The 11,353-nt window shown below is 47.2% G+C and overlaps 1 protein-coding gene and 1 non-coding gene across 2 annotated transcripts in view; both read left to right on the forward strand.

Annotated features, from left to right (window-relative positions):
- SHB (SH2 domain containing adaptor protein B) overlaps positions 1 to 11,353 on the forward strand; it is a 139,340-nt gene that overhangs the window by 117,926 nt on the left and 10,061 nt on the right. The gene's annotated exons all lie outside the window — the stretch shown is intronic.
- Positions 3,623 to 3,684, forward strand: LOC135277392 (U7 small nuclear RNA). Its single transcript, XR_010344997.1, has one exon. It is a non-coding gene; the product is annotated as a U7 small nuclear RNA (small nuclear RNA).

Here is an 11,353-nt window from a genome sequence, read left to right on the forward strand (position 1 = left end):
CTGGGTTCAAATCCTAGCTCTGACTCTGACTAGTTGCAGCCCAGTCACCATGATTCGCACCCTTCCTTTCTGAAAGGTTCAGGCAGACCCTAGTTCTCTGAGCCCTCTGTTTATTCTGTAGCACGGCAGGTGTAAATCCTGCCCCACCACCCGCTCTGGGCTGCTGTAACGTGTGACTAAAGTGATACAGGTCAGCATGCCCAGCACAGGAGCTGATATTTGGGAATAGCCAGCTTTCACACTGAGATCGTATGTTTGAGGAGAGTAGCAACCATTGCCTTCATTGTTACCAATAAAGAAACTAGTGTTCACATTACATCACAGTTAATGAGTAAAGAGATGCGATTGCAACACAGATCAAGGCCTCTTTCTGCCTTGTGGGATCTCTCGGAGTAGAAACACCACCCTTCCTCTCCAGCAGGCACTGAAAAGCCCAGCCAATGCCCAAGGAGGTCTCTGGACCTAAGCTGGATTTTCTGACAGGACGTGGGACCATGAGCCCTGTGCCCAGCATTCCTCAGGCACCTTCCCTGGGCAGTGGTGACCTGGCGAAAGCCCAGAGACCTGAAACCAGAGGGGCTGGTTCTGTCTGGCTAGAAACCAACAGTGTCAGCATCCACGACCCAGCTGGGGGAGTCTGGTTTCTTCTCTGGGTCCAGCCCTCAAGCAGTTGTGAAGAAAGCGCAACTCATTGCTCCTACTTTACAGAAGTGGAAACAGAGGCTCAGAGAGGCTCAGGAACCTGTCTAAGGCCATGTTGTCAGGGAAGGGCAGAGGCTGAGCCTGCCCAGCTCCTGAACCACTGTTCTTTTCTGACCCCTCTCAGCCATTTGCTCCAGCTAAGCTTAAAAGTTCTCCATAGCTGGGCATGGTGGCTCATGCCTGTAATCCCAACATTTTGGTAGGCCAAGGCGGGCAGATCACCTGAAGTTGGGAGTTCGAGACCAGCCTGACCAATATGGAGAAACCCCATTTCTACTAAAAATATAAAATTAGGTGGGCATGGTTGCACATGCCTGTAATCCCACCTACTAGTAAGGCTGAGGCAGGAGAATCGCTTGAACCTGGGAGGTGGAGGTTGTGGTGAGCTTAGATTGCACCATTGCACTCCAGCCTGGGCAATAAGAGTGAAACTCTGTCTTAAAAAAAATAAAAAAGTTCTCCATTTGCACCCAGGCCATTCAGGGGGGCCAGCGGCGGGTGGCCTACAAAGCTGGCACGAGAGAGGTTTAGGAAGCCCCATCTGGCCCTGGGTGTGTGATAGATCAGGAGTGGAGGACTACGGCAGTGGGAGTAGGAAGGAGATGCAAGTGGGGGTAGAATTGATGAGGGGGTGGCGGAAGAGTGAGGAGTCAAGGACCACATCCAGATTGCAGAGCGTCTGAGTGGATGGTGGCACTCCCGGCTGCAACGTAAACCTGGAAAAGACCCAGGAAAACACACTCCCCCCAGCTCAGCTCCCCGCTTCCCACTGCCGCCCAAAACCCAGAGGCAAGAGGTGCCTGCACTCATTCCACCTCAGTCTGCCAGTTCACGACCCAGTGCACCAGCCCCAAACCTGGCAGTGCCAGATGCGCCCATTAACAGGCTGGGGTTCCCTCCCTGGCCAGCTCCATCTCCCCTCTGAGCCAGGCATGCAGCATTGCCCTTTGTTTTACCGGAGCCTCCCGGTATTCTCCAGTGTCTGAGCAGCCCCGATTACATTTCCAGCCAGTTTTTAATTGTCTCATATCAGCCTGCATAAATCTGCCTGTGCTACTCCGCCACTGGGGAGGCATTCCAACTACCTGTCCGTCTCCTGGAAACCTCTCGTGCCCCGGGACAGTTGCCTTTTGAGGCACTGGGTGGTCTCTCAAAATGAGAAAAACATTTCTTTCCAATCACATTTCTAACCACCTTGTTAATTTGAATTATTTAACAATATTTTTGCAAAAGCCATCTGGGAATGAGTTGGTTGGCGATTTGGGAGAAGGCATACAGGGTGCTGCAGGGAAGGCCATGAGGACAGCTGCAGATGCCACATCTGCCATCAGTGAAAGGGTGGACACATGGAGAGGAGGGCTGTGACTGGGAACCCGGGGATCACAGCCCGAATCCCACCATTCCCACCAGCCAGGAGGTCACCAACAAGTCACTTCCCATCTCAGCCTCTCAGCCCTGAGGGCCTGGATTTGCAAGGGCAGTGGAAGCTCTGGTAAACTCTGAGAGGCTGTACAGATGCAGGTGGGGTTGTTTGCAGAGTTTTTGTGCTGTAGGGGCTTATTTTACTGATAGCTGGGTAAGCGATGCAAAGGTCCCAGAGGAAACCTGACTGGCCCTGACCTAGAGGCATTTGGTGGGGCATGAAGCAACTCACTTCCCACAGTAAAATCCCAGTGTTAAGGCAGGGCCTGACTGTTCCCCAGACCTCTGGGCAGTCAGAGCCCAAAGGGACTTGAATCGTCCAGGTCAAGACGCTGGCATTCTGATGGGGTCAACTGAGGCACAGGAAAGGAAGAGGACCTTCCTGAGGTCCTGTGGAGGGCTGCTGAGAGAGCCCCCAGATGTCCCAGCTCCCACTCCAGGGTTATCACCCTTTGGGGCCCCGTAAGCACGGTACTTTTTTCTCTCATTTTCTCTGCAGACGTTCTCAGTTCTTGAGGCAGATTTATAAAATCAGATGTCAAATTTTATAGCCCTCATCTTCGCTCCCGCAGCTCCAGTGCTAGGCCTATAAAATGATGTGTTGTTGTGTGTTCAACCACTCGGATGCACACGCCCTTGCCCTCCTCTGGAGCAGAGTCCGTTCAGTCCCTGGGTCTGTGTCTCACGCTTGCTATTCTCTAGGCAGCTCCCCCGTGAGCAGCCTCCATCCTCCTTCCAGCACAAGTGTTTTCTGCCACTTTTAATAATGCTGTGCTTTTTTTTCCCCCTCTCTTATCTTTTTTAAGATTATTTCACCCAAGAGGAATATCAGAAACAATTGGATTTGGCAAAGCCAGCTTATTACAGATGCCTTAATTAAAACCATTTTTTAATTTTAATTTAATTTTATTTTATTTTTGCCATTTCCTTTGGAAAATCCACACACTGCTTATGGCCTCAGGCAGCTTGGAGATCACCCTACCATGTTTTAAGCACAAGCTTTCAGGGCAGGGCTTATAGACAAGTCAGCAGCATGGCATTCACCACTGAGCTCTTATCGTGCACTGGGCTGTCAGCTGGGTGAGGAGACAAAGAGACACGTCAGACTCTAAGCTCACAGTCTAGACAAGGAGACAGGGCGGTAGGGAAGTCCTGTGATGGACAGAGGTGTGGCAGAGAAAGAGCGAAGGAGAGAGAAAGTAAGGCTGACTAGGGGCATCTTGGAAGTCTTCCCTGAGGAGGGGTCAGTTGAGGAGGACTTCATATGACAAGATTTTTGAGAGGAGAAAACTGGGGAAATTATTGGAAGCAACAGCTAAGTACAAGGACGTTTAGGTTGGAGATTAGAGGAGAGGCCTATGCAGTGTCCTTCCTCCCTATAGTCCTACCTTGGCTGGGGTGGCCAGCTGTCCAGTTTTCCCTTGGAAGTGATAGAGCTTCTCTCTGTTTTGTAAAATGTCATCCAGTTTTCGTTTCCAGGTTAAAACTGAGGTGCATAAAACATTACAGCTCTTCTAGAATTTGTCTAGCAGATTTTCCAGTTTCTACTAGAAACTCCCCCAAGAAAATATCTAGGTACATAAAACCAGGGACCTTGCTTTCTAAATTTGCCGTCTAACATCTGATTTTGACCCTCACGGTTATAGTGTGAAATGATTTGTCATGTGCTAGAACATTTCTTGGCTGAGGGTTCCTTTGGAAACATGTCTTTCTATCTCACCACCTCAGAGGGCCTGGCACATGGTAGGTACTCAGGAAACATTTGGAGATTTTATTCAGGAGAAAAATAATCAGAACATTCAGAATGACCCATGATGATGATAAAAACAGATTACAAAGTTCAGCCCAGTCGGTAACTGTATGTCACATGCATGTATGCATGTGTGTGGGAAAAATACAGGAATGCACTATGTTAAAATCTGATTAACCACTATCTGCGGTGATGAAATGGCAGATTTTTATCTTTTTTTTTTGTTTATTTTGGATTTGTGTTTTCTGGATTTCTCACAGTGAATCTCGATTTTTTTTTTTTGAGACAGATTTCCCCTCTGTCGCCCAGGCTGGAGTGCAATGGCGCAATCTTGGCTCACCACAACCTCCGCCCAGGTTTAAGCAATTTTCCTGCCTCAGCCTCCCAAGTAGCTGGGATTATGGGTGTGTGCCACCACGCCAGGCTAATTTTTGTAGTTTTTTTAGTAGAGACAGTTTTGCCATGTTGGTCAGGCTGGTCTCAAACTCCTGACCTCAGGTGATCCTCCTGCCTCAGCCTCCTAAAGTGCTGGGATTACAGGCATGAGTCACCTCGCCCAGCCTCTAACAGAGATTTTTTTTTTCTTTAATGAGGCAGAGGAGGAAGCTCATTGGCTATGGAGTTAGGAAACCTGTTTCTGGTCCCAGCTCTGCCTTGAGGTTTTCTGTGTGACTTCTCTATGCCTGTTATTTGGGGGTACTTTAATTGGCTCAGTAGAGAAGGAGCATATCATGGCTAAGAAGGTAGACCACCTGGAGCCAGAATCCCTCCCTGGTTCAAATCTCAATTCTGCTTCTTATTAGCTGTGTGACCTCCATTTCTGCATCTGTACAATGGGAAGAGTAATAGTTCCTACATCTCAGGATCGTTGTGAGGCATAAATGCAATCATGGTCCAGGACCACGATTTTGTACACTCTGAAGCCCTAGCCTGCTCTCTCTGGCTCCCCACAGCAACCTGACTTTACCCTCAAGGAGAAGGGCTGAGAGAGATGAGGAGCTCTCACCTGTGGCCATACCAGCTCTACATCCCAGCCCTCCATCCATTCAGCAATTCCCCACCGCCTCCCAGTCTGCCAGAGAGCAAGCCATGTCCCCATCATTTCCTCCTTGCACTACAGGCGTATGCCCCACCAAGGCTGAACATGGCCTCGCAGGGAGAAACACATTTGCACGGTGCCGGGCGGGCTTAGCTCCTCGTAGAGCTGGTGGTAGGAAGTGACTTGAATAGGCATCCGTCGTAGAGTGTACTCAGAGGCAGTAAGAACGATGCCAATAACAGTGATGAGAAACTCGAGGCAGTGTAGGATTCCGACACATCCATCAGCACTGAGGCAGCAAACGCAGGAGACTGTGTGACCTGGGCACCGACGTTTCACACACACAGCCTCCAAATATTCGCATAACCCCATGTTGAGTTCAGATTTTCAGGCTAGGAAAATACATTTTTTTGTTGTTCTGAATTGCTCCAATCCTAACTAAAATGTCATCTCTGAAGAAGCTAGGGTTACCTGTTTTACTTCTGTGGGAGTTGTACTTTCAGGAAGCAATCGGTTCCTAGCATAAGTAACTTTGTGGAACTCAATTACTTGCAGACGTGCTGGGGGGAGAAAACAGCAATAATTAACGTGGTCAAACCCAAGCCAAATAATAAAATGAAAGGTTTGTTGTCTGTCAAGGTAGAAATCAGTTTCATTAGGGAGCAAAGAGCCAGAGATTTAATTTTGAGAAAATTCTCCACCCTGTGGAAAGAGGTTGTCAAGAAGCTGCCTTGATGAATGTCCAACATGAGAGTATTTTCCCCCCAGAACCCAGAGTACGAAGAACTGACAGTGACCTTTCAAAGTTACATTTCCAAACCTTCCAAGTGTGGCCAAAGCCAGTGGGCTTTTGCTTCTTAAAGTTCTTGGACCCAGCTGGACACGTGGCTCACACCTGTAATCCTAGCACTTTGGGAGGCCAAGGCAAGGAGGATCGCTTGAGCCTAGGAGTTCAAGACCAGCCTGGGCAACATAGTAAGACCTGGTCTCTACAAAAACAAATTAATTAGCTAGGCACAGTGGCTCACACCTGCAATCCTAAGCTACTCAGGAGGCTGAGGCAGGAGGATCATTTAAGCAAGTTAAGAAGTTAGAGGTTACAGTGAGCTATGAATGTGCCACTGTACTCCAGCCTGGGCAACAAAGCAAGACCCTATCCCTTCCCCCCACAGAAAGGTTCTCGGCCCCATGCCCCATTTGGTGTGGTCAAGAGATGAGTGTTACTATACCTGACGACATTTACATGTCAATAAGATCCTGTCTCTTGGGACTTGGGAGGGGGTAGAAGAGAGGGGGGCACTCAGGAGGTCAGCATCCCAAAAAGGAGTTCAGCGGAAGCTCAGGGGTGTCCACGCGGGTTCATGACGGAGTTGTGTCCAGCCAGCAGGACTGATGGCCAAGCTGGATAGACCCCACGGGACCCTGTTCAGTTGCTGGCTCCCACTATGTGAGAAATGGCAACTGCCTGGGGAACGGGCAGCAGAAGCGACCAAGATGGGAAAGGACAGAAAATTCTGCCCTAGGGGACAGCTGGAAAAGAGCAGCCCAGGTCTTCCTGTCTCTGTGGCACCTTCCCAGGGCAGAAGCAGTGGCCTTGGCCTACAGAAGCTAGAACTCCGAGCTGGGCTAACCTCAGCAAGCTGTAGTTAGTCACGTTTCAGCTCAGGACATGGAAGAACTTAACCATGGGCAAAGCTGTCTAAGTTTGGAAAGGGTTGTCTTAGTGGGGAATGAGCTCTCTGGCAGTGGTGGTGGTAAGCAACAAAGCTGGGCACTAAATATTGCAGCTATTACAGAGGAGTTTCCATCATCAGATGAAGCTAGAATGGTGGTTCTCAAACTTGAACATGCATCAGAATCTCTTAGAGGGCGTGTTTAAAACAGATTTGGGTTGCAAAGAGACCCAGGGAGCCACAGGCTGAACAAGTAAGTCTCTGGGTATTTGTGGACATTGTAGGGTACACTTGAATAAACTATTTTTTAAAAAAACCTGCACTCCTCTTCCAGCCCTGGGGCTCTGGGGTATCTATAATGAAGGTGAGTCCTTTTGTTTAATACCCTGAATAGCATTCCTTCCTTCCCATGTGGTGTGAGCATCTCCTATGTGCCAAGCTTCAAAGGTTGTCTCTTCATTATGTAAATGGAGAAACCAAGGCCTGAGAAGGCAGAAGCCAGGACCCCCATGCTCAGATCTGAGCTCTTTGCTTAGCTTTCAGTGGATTTCAGGGAATACTGTAAACTATTCTCCATTTCACAGATGAAGAAACTAAGGCATGGATTCCCAAGAACTCTTGGGAGTTTTTCCACCAGGAACCATGGTCATTCATATGATTTGCTAAAGGTTCTTGGCACACTATCTGGTTAGTTCCCAGTTAACCAGATGCCTTTGAAATTCCAAGGAGGAAGAACCACCCTCAGGTTAGATTCAGGGGCCTCTGAGCAGGCAGATCTGTCTTAATTTGCAGTTTTAAAAGGACCTTCTGGATTTTCTTTCTTTTTTCCAAATAAAGTTTATTGTGTATAATGAAGGTATACACCATGATGTTATAGAATACATATAGATAGTAAGAAGGTTACTATAGGCTGGATACAGTAGCTCATGTCTATAATCCCAGTGCTTTGGGAAGCCAAGGCGGAAGAATTGCTTGAGCCTGGGAGTTGAAGACTAGCCTGGGCAACATAGTGAGACCTTGTTTCTTTTCTTTTTTCACCAAGAGTAGTATTTCCTTTAATAAAAAAAAGGGTGGAATGTATATAATAGACAAAGGATAACCAAAATTTGCCAAGTTAGGCTAGTAAGAAAATCTTTTTTTTTTTTTTTTTTTTTGAGTCAGAGTCTTGTTCTGTCATCCAGGCTGGAGTGCAGTAGCACAATCTCGGCTCACTGCAACCTCTGTCTCCCAGGTTCAAGCAATTCTCCTGCCTCAGCCTCCTGAGTAGCTGGGATTACAGGTACCTGCCACCACACTCGGCTATTTTTGGTATTTTTTAGTAGAGATGGTGTTTCACCATCTTGGCCAGGCTAGTCTTGAACTCCTGACCTTGTGATCCACTCACCTCAGCCTCCCAAAGTTCTGGGATTACAGGCCTGAGCCACAGCACCCGGCCGAGACCTTGTTTCTATAAAAAGTTTTAAAAATTAGCCAGGCATGGTGGCGTACCCCTGTCGTCCTAGCTACTTGGGTGGTTGAGGCAGGATCACATGAGCCCAGGTGTTTGGGGTTACAAAGTGAGCTATGATTTCACCACTGCTCTCCAGCCTGGGCGACACAGCAAAACAAAAAGGGTTTCTGTAGTGAAGCAAATTAACATATCCCTTGCCTTTCATAGTTACCATGTGTGAGTGAGAGAGAGAGAGAGAGAGAGAGAGAGAGAGAGAGAGAGAGAGTGTGTGTGTGTGTGTGTGTGTGTGTGTGTCTAGAGCTGCTAACATCTACTCATGTAGCAGGAATCCCATATAAAATACAATTTGTTTACTACCTGTGGTCCTCGTGTTGTGCATCAGCTCTCTAGACTTGTTCATTTGCATGTCTGCTCCTTTGTACCCTCTGACTTACATCCCCCCATCTCCTTCCCACCCTGCTCCTAGGACCCACTGTTTTCTTCTCTATCTCTACATATTTGAATTTGTTTTAGATTCTACATGTAAATGAGATTAATTATACAATATTTTTCTTTCTGTATCTGGTTTATTTCACTGCCCCTAATGTCCTCCTGGCCTGTTCATGTGTGGTAAATGACAAGATCTTTTTTAGGGCTGAATAGTATTCTCTCATACATACACCACAGTTTCTTTATCCATTCACCCTTGACGGACCTTCAGTTGTTTTCATAAGCTGATTGTTGTGAATGGCACTGCAGTGAACATGGGCGTGCAGATGTCTTTACGAGACAGTGATTTTATTTCCTTTGGGTATATGCCCAGAAAAGGGATCGCTAGGTCATACAGTAGTTCTACTTCTAATTTCCTTACAAAGCTCCTTACTGTTTTTCATAACGGTTGTACCAGTCTACATTCCCATCAATAGTATACAGAGTTTCCTTTTTTTCCTCATCCTCACCAACATTTGTTATCTGTTGACTTTTTGATAATAGCCATTCTGCTGGGTATGAAGTGATACCTCATAGTGGTTTTGACTTGCATTTCCCTGATGATTGGTGATGTTGAACATCTTTTCATATGCCTGTCAGCCATTCTTTTATGTCTGCTTTGAAGAAATGTCTACTCAGGTCTTTTGCCCATTTTGTAATCGGGTTATTTGTTTTTCTACTGTGGAGTTGTGTGAGTCCTTTATAAATTTTGGATGTTAACCCCTTATCAGATATATGGTTTACAGATTTTTTTCCCAATCTGTAGTCTACCATTTCATCTTACTGTTTTTTTTACTGTGCAGGGTCTTGGATGTAGTCCCATTTATTTATTTTGAACTTTTGGTATGATATCCAAAAAAATCTTTGCCAAGGCCACTGTCCAGGAGCTTTTCCCCTAGGCTCTCTTCTAAGAGTTTTATCGTTTCTGTTCTTATGTTTATGTCTTTTATCCATTTTGAGTTGATTTTTGTGTATAATAGAAGATATTCATTCTTTTGCATGTGGAAATCTAGTTTCTTAGCACCATTTATTAAAGGAATTATCTCTTCTCCATTGTGTCTTCATGGTACCATCACCAAAAATTAGTTGATTCATGTATGTTTGGATTTGTTTCTGGAGTCTCTATTCTGTTCCACTGGTCTGTATGTCTGTTTTCATGCCAGTACCATACTGTTTTGATTACTATAGCTTTGTAATATAATTTCAAATCAGGAACTGTGATGCCTCCAACTTTTTCTTCCTCAGCATTTTTTGGTTACTCAGGTTCTTTTGTGGTTCCATATGAATTTTAGGATGGTTTCTTCTTTTGCTGTGAAGAATGACATTGGGGTTTTGATAAGGATTGTTGTTGAGTTTCTCATCTTTACTTTTTTTCTTAAATAAAACTATAAGTTGGATCAGATGCTTTGTGGGTAGTGAGTCCGCTTCGTTGCTCTGCTGGTGAGCACCCTTGGTCAGTTAGTGAGGAGGCAGCCTCCTGCTGGGGTGGGCCGGGAGGACTGGTGAGGGTGAGCACCTGCTTTAGCAAGGGCCAGGGTCCATTAGGTGACTCAGGATGAGAAATGAGGAGGCAGGGCATTGCTGCTTCCTACCCCTCCCTGGATCTTCCTCCCCCTGCCACATCCCCACCCCAGCTTGTCACACCCCATTACTGCAGACTCAGTCTTCTGGTCTTGTCAGCGAATCCTCCATAATGGAGGCATGGAGCAGGGGCTTCATTTTGCAGAAAGAGAGCAAGCCTCTACCCTTCTCTGGGCCTCAGTGTCATCTGTAAAATGACATTGAAGAACCAAATGGTCTCAAAGTATCTGGTTGGTGTCTTGTCTCCCTCAGAAATGTTGCATACAGAGCAATGCACACATAAATGCCATTGACCATCTATGACCAGTTTCCTGTTTAGTTTTTTCTCTGTTTTGTTTTTTGAGATGAGGTCTCACTCTGTAACGCAGACTGGACTGCAGTGGCATGAACACAACTCACTACAGCCTCAGCCTGCCGGGCTTAAGCAGTCCTCCCATCTCAGCCTCCCGAATAGCTGGGACTACAAGCATGCACCGCCACGCCCGCCTAATTTTTTAATTTTCTACCGAGATGGGGTCTCATGATGTTACCTGGGCTGGTCTCACAAACTCCTGGGCTCAAGAGATTCTCCAGCCTTGGCCTCCCAAAGTGCTGGGATTACGGGTGTAAGTCACCACCCGCAGCTTCCTTTTCTGTTTTCATATTGATCCTTTGTGCAACGATGTGCCTTAGAGAGTGTTGTGAAAGAACACTTGATATTTGAGGAAATCTATCTCAGGGCAGTAAATGCCTTGCCCCATGTCACCCAGTGACAGAGCTGGGCCAGAACCCAGGTATCCCACCCCAGCCAGGCGGGCTACCCAACTGTAGGAGACGCTCCTGCAGCCAGGGCCTGCCTGGCTATCCATGACTTCTGGGCTGCCAATACAGCCGTGAATGACAGAGCAGACAGATAGGGAGCCTAGCTCAATGCTCAGCCCAGACGGCACAGAGTCAGCCAGACACACCAGACAGGCAGCCCCTTGCACAGTGGCTCCTGCCCAGCAAGTGAGAACAAGGCCCATGCCAGGAGCCCGAGCCCCTAGTCCTGCATGGGCATCCGTATTTTCTGAAAGGCACTGTTCGTCGTTTAAAAAATTTTAAATGCATTAAGCTGGAAGCTGCTGCCAACCCCATTTCACATCATACTTATCTGAGGGGGCTGCCAAAGCATGCAGATGTGTACCCGGGTGACCAGGCTCCAACGACATCCTGCACACTCAGTGGCACCTCCTCACCTGGCGAGCCTTGCTTCCCGCTGTCCAGACCTCAGGTCATCTTTATGGGTG

Source organism: Aotus nancymaae, unplaced genomic scaffold (genome assembly GCF_030222135.1).
Source record: "Aotus nancymaae isolate 86718 unplaced genomic scaffold, 86718_ANA_hifiasm-v0.15.2.pri h1tg000003l, whole genome shotgun sequence".
Lineage (NCBI taxonomy): Eukaryota > Metazoa > Chordata > Mammalia > Primates > Aotidae > Aotus > Aotus nancymaae.